The sequence below is a fragment of the Symsagittifera roscoffensis genome, chromosome 10, assembly GCF_963678635.1.
Source record: "Symsagittifera roscoffensis chromosome 10, txSymRosc1.1, whole genome shotgun sequence".
Taxonomy (NCBI): Eukaryota; Metazoa; Xenacoelomorpha; order Acoela; family Convolutidae; genus Symsagittifera; species Symsagittifera roscoffensis.
In genome coordinates, this window is record NC_087071.1 from 37,135,597 (window position 1) to 37,148,372 (window position 12,776).

Sequence of the window (12,776 nt, forward strand, 5' to 3'; positions counted from 1 at the left end):
AAGTTTTTTTTACCGCTTTTGTTACATGCCAACGCAATAGTACTGAAATTATTGGATAAAAACTTGAAAAAAAACAAGTATTCTCGTTCTTAACGTAGTTGAGGATTTTATCTCAAATCGAAAAAAAGAGCTAAGTCAGCTCCCTTCTTTTGAGTTGAAGAATCTGAGGCTATTTAGACGATACATCGTTGACCTAAGTACACTGAAAACTCAAAAAAACGGTAACTTTTGTCGCCTAAAACCTGTAGGGTTATTCAAATTAAACTTACAGCGTTAGGCAAGTAGGTTATCATAACTAGAAGTTAATTGTTAATATCGTTTGCTTCTGACATTTCTTTTGGGCAAATCCTTCATTGAACCACTTCTTTTTCAAAAAAGCACTTCAGTCTCACGATAAATTCGGACATAAATTTTTTCGTTGCTTATTTGCATTTTTATTTTAAATTTAGATTTTTTTTGCTTTAGCCATGTTGTTGTTGACTAAAAGCAATCAAGATTCAAGTTTAGACTAAAACAATGTAAAGGAAACAGTGTGAAGTTGCGTTTTCCTTGTGTCTATCATTTTGGCCGAAATTTTTCAATGGAGCGGTGAATGAGTAGAGAATGCTGTAAAGAAATGTCGCTTAAGTTATTTTTTAATCCGATCAGTTTTTTAAGATTTCAGTTCAAAAGTTTATATCAGCGAGTTTAGAAGTAGGTTTAACTTAAAACAGTAAATTAAAACTGAGATACCAAACTATAAACAAACTAATTCAAACTAAAATTCCTGAAACCTAATTCAAACTAAAACATATCTAAAAGTTTTATAAACTCTGCCCCCACATAAAGTTTCAACTAAATCAGTTTTAGAATTTCATCACACAGTTTATTGTGTTATTTGTTTCGACATTGTAGTCAACTTCCTCAATAGTAAGTCCGCTTTGCTCTGTAGATGCTCATTCATGCCTGCTCCCATAGAAGGCCCCCCAGCTCCGCAACTCGACTGTCCTCCGCTGTACGATTTACTCATCACGGGAGCAACTTTGTCCTGCACTTCTTTCATCTTATTCTCAAACTCGTCTTTCTCTGTCGACTGATTTCTCTCCAGCCAAGTCTCGGTGTCGTTGATGAAATCGCAAACCAGCAATTTTGCTTTGGCGTCCAGTTTATCGGCAACTGCGGGATCCTCGACTGATTATTTCACAATGAATATGTAGCTCTCTAGGGCGTTTTTGGCTGAAACTCGAGCTCGGCAAGCGTCGTCTTCTGCTTTGAACTTCTCGGCATCGGCAGCCATTTGATCGATGTCCTCATGTCGGTTTTGGTCGTTCGTGATCTTAATCGACTCCTTCTTTCCAGAGTACTTGTATCGTAAGCAGTGACAGTCAGCATGCAGTTTGCATTTAACGTCGAAAGACACCTCGATTTTCGGGACACCCCGAGGCGCAGGCGGGACTCCTTGCAAGTTGAAAGATCTCAACAGGTTTTTATCCTTGGTCATTGCTCTTTCTCCCTCAAAAATCTGAATCGTGACTGCTGGCTGGTTGTCGGCATAAGTAGTGAAAGTGTTCTGAGCCCGGGATGGAGTTTTCGTGTTTCTCTCATCAAGTTTCGTCATCAAGCCTCCGGCAGATTCGATTACAAGCGAAAGAGGTACAACGTTGACTAAGAGAACATCATTGATTGCTTTGTCTTTGACGTTCGCCAGAACAGCAGCTTGAACTGCAACTGCTTTATCTGGAATAATAGAGCAGTTCAGCTGTTTGCCATTGAAGAATACGTCGAGAAGGTTCTTGATCTTCGGGATCCTGGTTGAACCTCCGACCAACGCCACTTCGTGAATGTCACTTTTGCTCCACTGAGCATCTTTAAGAGCTCTTTTCACTGGTTCCAAAGTGCTTCGGAATAGATCGATGAACAAGTCTTCAAATCGAGTCCGGCTGATGCTGCTGTAGAAACCGATTCCTTGGTACAAGGAGTCAATCTCGATGGGGGCAGCGGATGACTGGGTTCTCTTGGCATTCTCAGCTGCTGTTCTGAGTCTCTTCAAAGACCTTTTGTTCTGAGAGGGATCCTGTTTATGCTTCCGTTTGAACTCCTCAATCAGATGTCTCACAAGTCGGATGTCGAAATATTTGCCTTCCAAATAAAAATCTCTGTTGATTTTAATTTAAGCATTTCGTCTTGGATTGTGAGAATACAAACGTCAAAACTGCTCCTCTCAAGTCAAAAATGAAGACATTTCTTTCACCAGTCGCCTTCTTGTCCTGCCCGAGTCGAAAATTTTCACCTAATTTAAAGCAAGACTTAAGCAGTTTGAGCGGTTTTTTAGACGATTGCGCTCTTAATCTTGCTTCATGATGAGCGGTTTGAGCGGTTTTTCCAACAAACCGTCCAAACTGCTCAAACTTCTCAAATCTTGCTGAAAAACCTCTCAAACCGTTCAAATCTTGAGCGGTTTTCGAGCTGGATCTCGACCCGGGTGGCCATAGGCCAGTGCAGCCAGAAAACGCTCATGCGCCTTTGGTCGCGGCTCTCTGAGCGTCGTTGAAGTAGTCGGGAACTGTAATCACTGCGTCTTTCACAGCTGATCGCAAGCTGCTTTGGCCGTTTCTTTCATCTTCGTCATCACCATCGAGCTGATTTCCTAAGCGTGGAATCGTTCAATCTTGGCTTTGTACTCGACTTCGACTTGTGGCTTTTTGTTCTTTTTGTTGTTGTTTAGCACCTTGAAAGGCCAGAGTTTGATGTCTTTTTGAACGGTTTCCTCCGAGACTTTTCCAAAATTCGATTGAGCCTCTGCTAGAACTTCCAAAATTGTATTGAACAGAATATTCTAGAAGACATCCAAGTATATTACTAGTCAATGTGCTATAATTCTTTTTTTTTCAGGAAAGAATATACCACATTTTTTGCTTGAATTGCAATCACCGTCGGTGATTTGTCATCAAATATAGCAGGAAAGCTTGCTGTGTTATTTTTATGAACACCTCTTTTAAAATATACTTATGGGACGTGGATACAAAAATGATAGTTGCCCGGGTCGAGATCCCGCTCAAAAACCGCTCAAGATTTGAGCGGTTTGAGCGGTTTTCCAGCAAGATATGAGCGGTTTGAGCGGTTTGGGCGGTTTGGGCGGTTTTTTTGGAAAAACCGCTCAAACCGCTCAAATCTTGCTTAAAAAACCGGCTCTTTTCCAGTTCGCCCCCCCTTTCAAATTCAACTTTGAAAAGCTTATTTAACCTTGTCATAATGCAATGAAATTTGGCGTGGTGAACAAATCAACAACTGTGAACAGATTTGTTCTTCATACTTTACAGCGTAACATCACGCATTTAGCCGTAATAACACGTAAAACAAACATAAAACTCGGTATTTTGAAAGGTGGGAGGGAAACTGGAAAAGAGCCAAAAAACCGCTCAAAAACCGCTCATTTCTTGCGGTGATTTTTGACCGGTTTTTCAAGCAAAATTTGAGCGTTTTTTGAGCGGTTTTACTCCCTCCCCCCAACGTACCCCCTCAACGTATCCAACATCCAACAAACCCCCCCACCAACGTAACCCCCCTCCTCCCCCCCCCCCCCCAACGTACCCCCCCTCAACGTACCCCCGAACCCACGACGTAACCCCCTCACGTTTAACCATCTCCCCACGAAACCCCCAACCACGACGTGCTCCCTCTCTCTCTAGTTAGGGGACATCTAACTCTAGTAAGAGGTGAGGGGGGACATCAACTCTTGTAAGAGGTGGGGGGGGGGGGGGGTTGGTGTGCGATCTTATTATCGATTATTTTTGTTATTTTGTAGAGACTGACAATAAAAATCCTGACACTATATTTGTTGTGCATGTCTAAAACATTGAACATATTCAATAGAACAAGTACAGCGAATATTAAGCTTCCAGCAAGTGCGCATAGACTAACGAATAAGGGGTCTGACTTCGAATCAGAAGATTGCGGGTTCGAAGCCCTCTGTGGTCGACTTTTTATTATTAAATCTTGCGCGGTTTTTGAGCGGTTTTTTTAGATAAGCCACTCAAAACCGTTCAAATCTTGCACGGTTTTTGAGCGTTTTTTTTTAGATAAACCGTTCAAAAACCGCTCAAACCGCTCATTTTGAAGCAAGATTTTGAGCGTAATTGTCTAAAAAAACCGCTCAAACCGCTCAAATCTTGCTTCAAATTAGGTGAAAAATCTCGACTCGGGTGGGTCCCTGTAAAAGCAACGATTAACAAAAATAGTCGGTTGCTGTGCAAGTAGCACAGAATGTTACGATCACATTCATTAATAATTGCAAAAAAGTTTCATGTCGTGTTTTTGTTAATGTCGTGTCAATTTAATGTCGTGTTTCTATTACTGATTTGACGAGAGGACTACAAAAACATGTATAAAGTTAGTGAATTAGGTATAATCGACAACAGTTGTCATATAAAATTAATGTGAAGAAAAAATGCAAAAAATTTCATAAAAAAATGTTCAAAAAATTGTTTCTATGTTTTTTGCACAATAATTTTTTTTTCGTTTTATTGCCAAGGAAAGGCTTCGATGGCTGTGGTACAAAATCACTTTGGATAAAGTCCCTGACCCTTGAGCCAATAGTTACAGGGCTTATTGTTCTTAACCTCATATCTGACGAGAGTGAACGACTGTTACATAGTGTTTTTATGGCGCTCTTGAGTGTTTTTACATCATGAGTACGGGATCGGACTCACTTGACACAGCTCCCGTCTACATGCGCATTCTAGAGTACCAGTGGTACGGTTCAACTGGAACGCGTTGGATCGTATCGTGATAGTTTCCCGGGTTGACCAAAAATGCTTATCATGCAATTCTCATAAATGGGAAGTTTCTTTTCATACAATTTCATACAATTCCATACGTACAGAAACTTGTATGAAAACTCTATGACAAGCATTTTCCCATAAATGGAAATTGTATGATAGATATTTTCTCAATAAACCAAAAATTTTTTGTTCATACTTTCATTTTCTGACAAATTTCGGTTGTGTTTGCAACCGAACACAAGTGGCAAAGACCTTGGTTACTCAAAGCACCAAAGATTGGACGGTCTTGCATTTACAATGCGTGGAAAACGACCTGAATTATCCTCGAGCTGTCTTTCACAAATGATATAACAAAAGTAACAAACTTTTAATTTTTGGCAAAATTTTGCAATGATGGTTATTTTAAGTTTGTGAATTTTCAAATTATCCGACATTGACCAAGGCATAGATAAACACACCATACAAAAAAAATAGGAATTTTCGGGGTTTTGAAAAAAAGAAAAGAAAAAAGGCCAATATTATCGTATACAGGACTACGTTATGCACACAAAAAATTAAATTTTGCATGCAAAAAAATTTTTTGGAAAATGTTAGTTTGCGTACAAAATTCGATTTGCGCTTGAAAAAAAAACAAAAAAAATTTTGGGGGCAAATTTTCAAAATTACTCAGAAAAATTTTTGTGTCGTATATGGAATTTGAATGGTAAGCATTTTTTTCAAAAAAAAGTTTAAAATCAGTTTTTTTTGTCACCAGTCTGTTCAACTGTTCTCAAAAAGCCGCAGAAATGGTTCAATTTTTTTTAATAGTTTTTGAAAATGTATGAAAATTGTATGACAAGCATTTTCTCCATACACTTGATGTATGGAATTGTATGATAATGATTTTTGTTGTATGTAATTGTACGATAAGCATTTTCGGTGTATGGAGGACAACCCGGGTTTTTAGAAAAAAATACAGAAGATTTTCTCGGGTGCGCTTTTGGATACTAGGCGTAGCTAAACGAAGCTTTTAAGTCTTTCTTTCAGCCCTATAACCATAGTTTTTCTTTCAGCAAACTCAGGTTTTTAACCTAATTGATCAATTTTTAATTAACGTACGTTACTTGATTAACTTTCGGCTGATTTGCACATTCTGTCACATAACTGTCTGTTGGTTTATATATCATAGACCAGCCGTAACCTGCGCACAATGATTGTGCGCAGAATACGGCTGGGCTCGTAACCCGCAACTATACTGGCTAGCGTTCAAACAGTAGATTGCAATCTCTCCTCTGAGTTGAAAATTTTTGTCTATGTCACTCTGATCAAGATAGTAGAAAATAGAAGGGCAGTTTCTACTTCAAACATATTAAGGCTATCGTTAATTCTATTGCACAAATCATTTATACATCGCAATACTTTTATAAAGTTTTGTATCTTTATTTTAGACATATAAATGATAAAAAAATCCAAAGATTTGCAACGTTTTAGACAATTGCACAATTATAAGCCATATTCACATTAAATCACATTAACTAAAATCGCCAACTTTCAGGACGCAATCCAATTCAGATAGTTCTCATTAAACGATTAAGTTCTGAGGTTTGAAGAATTGGGTTATAGTTTTTCCTAGCTGTCTTTGTTCGCCGAACCGAATGAGTTGTCGGACAAGTACAATATTGAGCTGTCACTATAGTACCAAGGGAGTCGAACCTCTGATTGTTTTCGGGATCGCTATTGCACCTGAAATGAGGCTTTATCAGTTTTATTCAAATACTTTTTTGCTTGATCCAATTTGGAAGGATGTCCTCAGAAAATTTCAGAAAGACCAACTTTTTCTGCTGAAACTATAAACCACGATTCGGTTGAAAGCTTCCACAAACGCCCAACATCAAGACTTCTCGTTCCAGAGCGACGCCCTGTATGTTCCGACTGCCCTTAAAACCTTAAACGTCATTGAAGTAGAGTTCGAATTACAACAATGATCAAATTTTCAAAAAAAAACTAAAGTTTGTTGTATTCTGATTTTGTTTTTGGAGAATCATCATTCCATTATATTTTGCTACGCTTTCATAGGAAATGCGGAATATTTATGCTTGGGTGGTTTTTTATTAGTCACCTTTTGACATTTTAACTGGAAATTTGTAGTATTTGAAAAGTATTGTTGTCTGGAGCCCAAGCTATTAATTTTTTTTGCCTATGAGCAAGTAATTTGGTCGTATTGATTAGGATAGAAATCGATAAAACCCTGTAATTAATTTTTGCATATACTTCTCGGGGTATAAAATGGAGAAAAAGTGCACTCGAAACATTCAGGCCTTCGACCTTACATCCCGGGTCGAGATCCCGCTCAAAAACCGCTCAAGATATGGGTGGTTTGAGCGGTTTTTTAGCAAGATTTGAGCGGTTTGAGCGGTTTGGGCGTTTTTTTTGGAAAAACTGCTCAAACCGCTCAAATCTTGCTTAGAAAACCGCTCAAAAACCGCTCATTTCTTGCGGTAGTTTTTGAACGGTTTCTCAAGCAAGATTTGAGCGGTTTTTAAGCGGTTTTTGAGAGGTCTTATAAAGAAAACCGATAAAAACCAACAAAAAGGCCTGGAAAGGTAATGTGACCCCGGGTTGACCTCCATAAACCGAAAATGCTTATCTTACAATTCCCCACACCAAAAAAGCTTATCATACAATTGCCTGCATCAAATGTATGGAAAAATGCTAATCATACAATTTTCATACAATTTCAAAAAACCATTGAAAAAAGATTCAATCTAGTTTCGGTTTCTGAGCGGTTTTTGAACGGTTTATCTAAAAAAACCGCTCAAAAACCGCGCAAGATTTGAACGGTTTTGAGCGGTTTTTTGGATAAACGGCTCAAAACCGTTCAAATCTAGCGCGGTTTTTGAGCGTTTTTTTTTTAGATAAACCGTTCAAAAACCGCTCAAACCGCTCATTTTGAAGCAAGATTTTGAGCGTAATTGTCTAAAAAAATCGCTCAAACCGCTCAAATCTTGCTTCAAATTAGGTGAAAAATCTCGACTCGGGATACGAGAAATCTTGTTGTCATATCGTAGCCGGCTTAATCTTTGGCTGGCTTAGACGCCATCAAAAGTGTGATTGGTTCTTACAAACTCTTTAATAGTTATGCATGCATGCTTGTAGTGTGTTCGAAATGAGTTCTTTCCGCAAGGGTCCATCAAAACCAAATCAAGTTTGTGAGATTAAATGCTATGTTGTTTTCCTCGCCTATACTTGGTGAGGAAGTTTCGACGACGGAAGGTTCGAATGATGAAAAACTTTCCGAGTAATTAAAAAATACATATAAGAGCTGCTTAAGTCATAAAATTTTGTTCGTTGAAGGGTTTATGAAATCGGGGCAAAAGGACGTTTTAGCGTTTTTATAGGCAGTTCGTCATGACTGGTTAGCTCACGTATCAGCCCAACTGTGGTTTTTCTTGCAATTCTGTTCTTTGCTTTTTTTTAAATATTCAATTTAATCAATCGGGGTTTGATTACTTTCAAAGAAATGCTACCAATTTCTTCTCGATTCTTGAATATTTAATTCGGATTTGCTAAATTTATTTTTCCATCATTCAATCATGAGAAAGTCTTCCCAAGTTTAGTATGTTTAGAATGTAGTCACTGAATTAACTAAATCGAACTAGTATCGTCCTAACGGTTAGTAATTCTTATCGGATCTCTTTCACTAATTCTCCCGTTGGTGTCTAGTAGCGAATTGGAACCAATTTAGAGAATTTAATAAACGGTTACGTTGTTGTGGTCTGATGTTTTTTGTACTTCATTTTAATCATTTTCTTTCCAGGTTTTTGTCTGACCTTTAACATAATATTTTCCTTCTAGCTGACTTTTTAATTAGTGTTTTAACAATAAAGTAATTCACTTTTTCAAGCTATCCTCATTTCTTTTAAATTGAGTTATTTATAGCAATAGAATATTTATCATGATGCAGCCAAGCAAAAGTGAATCAAGTGTCAGATGCGTTCCAAAATTCTGACAGAACCACACAATTGACCCCTCAATTCCGTGGGAAGATTGGAGAGATCTCCTTCAATTAGCAGTATTAAATAATGAGAATAAAGATATAGATCTTTTGCTAAATCCAGTGGAAATAATTCCGACTACTCGCTTATCTTAGAAAACGCACTTGAGGGCACCGAAACAGACGATTCATTTCGACAACCGAAACCGACAATTCAAAGCGACAACCGTCCGGACGAGTCTGGCAAGAAACTGAGATCATTGTTATATCCATCCTTCGGATCAGGAGGTAAAAGAGTTTTTAATAAAAAATTCACGAGGCCAAGGTTCTCATTTGCTCATCCAGAATTGGCTTAACGATTTTTGGGAAGTTCTCGCAACCACGTTTGTCGAAAAGGCAAACATTACTTTTGAAAGACACACGCTCTTAAACAGGAAACACAAAAAAAAGATACTCTAGAACAGTTTGGGGTACCTTGGCAGAAATTGCAAAGAACGGCGACATATCTTTTGGAGAGGATAAATGGATAAGGGATATTTTCGTCAACAACGAAAAAACTACGACCTTCAGAGAAAAAGTATCAGAGAAACTCTTGCAGACAAGAAAAGAATCAGCAACCATCTGAAAATGCCAAGCAATTTTAAAACATCTGGAAAATTTGTACATAACAGCAGAAGACAATTAATGTCAAAAAAGAAGCAGCAACGATTACTCTGTGCTAAACGTTACAACTATTTATGGTGAAGATGGAAAGTAAATGAAGAAATGTTATGAGTAAGAATTCGAGTAGATTCTGCCAGTCCCGTCAGTTTCATAAAGAGAAACGTTTTACGCTATTCGAAGTTGGGAAACTATTATGTTAAAATACATCCAGTGGACCAAGAAACCAAGGCTGTTTCATGCGAACTCACAGACACACCAACCAAGATCATCGGAAAAATTGTAGGTCCAATGGATGGTACAATAAAGGTTGCTCCTTCTTCCTAACAGAAGATCAGGAACAAAATATCTTGGCAAAAACAACCTCCCTTCATTCGGAATAGAACTAGCTCAGAAAAACTGCCCATATCACATTTTTCATCACATAATCAATCTTTTCTATAAAACCCTTACATCCCTCAAAAAAGGATACAAAAAGAATTTTCAACAAATTCATAAGTTCATTCATTCGGATTGAAAAAATAAAGAATCATTGCAATTAGTTTTCGTGCCTTAAGTTAAGCTTAAATAAGCTATTGTAGGCATGCGCGCTGAATTTTTCAGCTCAAAACTGAAACAAAAATCAAAATGAAACTTCCAAAATTGGTTTTGTTTGGCACTGAGTAGTTTTGAAAACTTTTAAATAAATTTTCCGAATCATGACTGAACGGGCTTCAAAATCATACATTCCTAAACTCATTCCAATGATCTAAAGTGGAATTTGATTTTGCGTGGAAAACAAAAAGAAAAAAAGAAAGAGTTGAGAAAAGTATCGTTTTAATGCCTTTTCAGTCATGATTCGGAAAACATTTTTTAAACTTCGAAAAACTACTCAGTGCCGGAAAAATCCGGTTTGAAACTTTAAGTTTTGATTTTTGATCTAACTTCGAGTTAGTAAATTTGGCGCGTAGGCTTACAGTAGCTATTTAGTCTTCATTTAGACCACAAAAACTTAGTTTTAGTCAAATAAGGATTTTATTGGAGTTTTTTAGCGCCATTTTGGTATCAAAACTTAAAAAAAAAAAAAAGTTATGAATTTTTTTATTTTTTTTTTCGATTCTTTTTCATCTGCTTAGACTGTTTTCGCAAAAAACTGTTTTCCAATTGGCCTAGCTGACTATGAACGTTTAACATGCCTCATTTTAATTTTTCGTGCATATTTTTTTTCTACCACTCAAAAAAAATGACACTGATTTGAAAATAACAATTACTCAACATTTTTTTAGACTGGTTGAATCATTCTATGCTAATTGCATTGTAACTAGCTATCCTTTTTGATTTTTAAAAATTTATAGCATTTTTACCTTTTGAAACTTGATTATCTTTTGAAACTTGAGTGATTATTTGGTTAGGCCGCTTAATCAACGACAACTGACAGTTCTTAGGCTCAAATTTTTGAAAACTTCATCTGATATTTTCTTAATTTCATCAAATTATTTATAATTTTCTCATTTGCAAGAAAACATTGAATGGAAACATTGAATCATCTCAAACAGATGATTTTTCAGGAAATAGATTTGTTTAGTAGAGACCAGACAGCTGTTAGATCATTTTTTGCTCTCTAAATTCCATAAAAAAATAGTAATAATTGGACTTCCGAAAATGCTTTTTCAGAAAATTTCAAGTTGATAGTATTAGCTGATCGGAATATCTACCAATTTGCACGAAAATTTCCCATCAATACCTTTTTCACAACTTTTTCGTAAACGCCTTGAAAAAAGGATCTACAATAGACGCTACAATTTTTCGGAAAAAAGCTTGCTAAACAAAATCAATTCTGTTTCAGATCCAAAACTATTACAACAGATGCTTTTTATTGTTGATTGATAAAAATAAGCATCGTTGGAAAAACCACTCGGTTTTAAGTTGATGCATCTGAATAAACTACAAAACTTCTGCTTCTGTCGCATATCGAAATTATTACAAATTGCTGAGGCATATAAGCTAGAAAGGTCTTCTTCTAGTTTGATGAAATTTTCAATTTGAAAAACATCAAAGAGCGTACGTTTCGAGGCATAAATCCAAATTTGATGGTATAATATTCGGATGTTCACAATTTTCAGAGTCAATAGCCACAACTATTAAAATCTTATATTTCATTACGAGGCCAAACTGTGCACTGGATAGGAGCACAATTTTGGGTCTGTATGTTCCTTGATTCCAGAGACAAGTCTTTAAACATGTGAAAATTTTGTCGGAACGATCAAAGGAAAGTAAAGAACAAAAGAACAACAAAGGGAGCGTCCTGGTTGCGGAATCCGCTTACAACGCACAAAATGCACAGTTTGGCCTCGCAATGTTAAAAAAGAAAAACCAGCCGCTCTCAACTAATTACTGAGATGTTTACGTACGTAGATGATGAAGTTTTTTCAAGTTTAGTTTTTTTTTAATTTCATAAGACCGCCGAAAAACCATAAACGCAGCAATTTTTTGTTTCTAGGCAACTAATAAAACCCACTCACTCGAAGACTAAGAAAAACAGCTTTGGTAAGAGGTCAGGTGCAAGCATTTGTACAAAAAAAAATCATTAACAGCTAGTACATATAGACGATTTATCCACAAGGGAAAACATTAACAGAGGAGCTGTTCAGCGATTCACGGAGAACTGCTGTTGTGCCCCTATTTAATAACTACTTCCAATTCTTTCGGTTATTGTTCTGGGCTGAGTAATAAATAATGACTCAACTCAAGCAGCTAGCACGAGTTGAATTTTCTCTCTTTGATACGCTTGAAAACAAGATAAGCAAGACTGCTCGTATCAGAGGCAAAGCCCTGAATTTTTCGACTGCCTTTTAGCAGTAATAACAAGAAAACAATAAATATAACAAAATGAATTGACACTTTTTCGCAATTCAGTTTTTCTGTGAAAATCATCCCACCAGACGTCATATAAAATTTTTAGTGACAGATTTCTCTCGTAGTAACAAATCAATTATGGCATTTAAGCTTCCTTCATCCAACTTGGAACGATTTCCAAGACGGATTAAATCTCAGCGCGCTAAATATCGCGCGCTAACTATCCCAAATTGGCCAAAATGGCAATCTTTAAACCCATATTACTTTACAAAAAATGATGACAGTTAAAATTTTTTTTCCAAATTTAAGCGCAGGACGACAATACCTTTTGAAAGATTTAAAAAATTCCTTCAAAAATGGCTAGTTAAAAAGTCAAAATTTGTGAAGAAAAAAACCCACCCCACTCCGTTACTTTCGTTACAAAAGTCGGAACAAAAATAGTCTAATGATTTTTTTCAAAGCAACGAACGCTTTCTCAGGAATTCTAAGAAAATCATAAGTCTTTCAAACGATTTATATAACCTCACTTGAAAACAATTCATTATAAT

At 36.7% G+C, this 12,776-nt stretch overlaps 1 pseudogene; it reads right to left on the bottom strand.

Moving 5' to 3' along the window:
* Positions 1 to 865: 865 nt before the first annotated feature.
* Positions 866 to 9,237, bottom strand: LOC134855051 (heat shock-related 70 kDa protein 2-like; annotated as a pseudogene).
* Between the last annotated feature and the right edge of the window lie 3,539 nt (positions 9,238 to 12,776).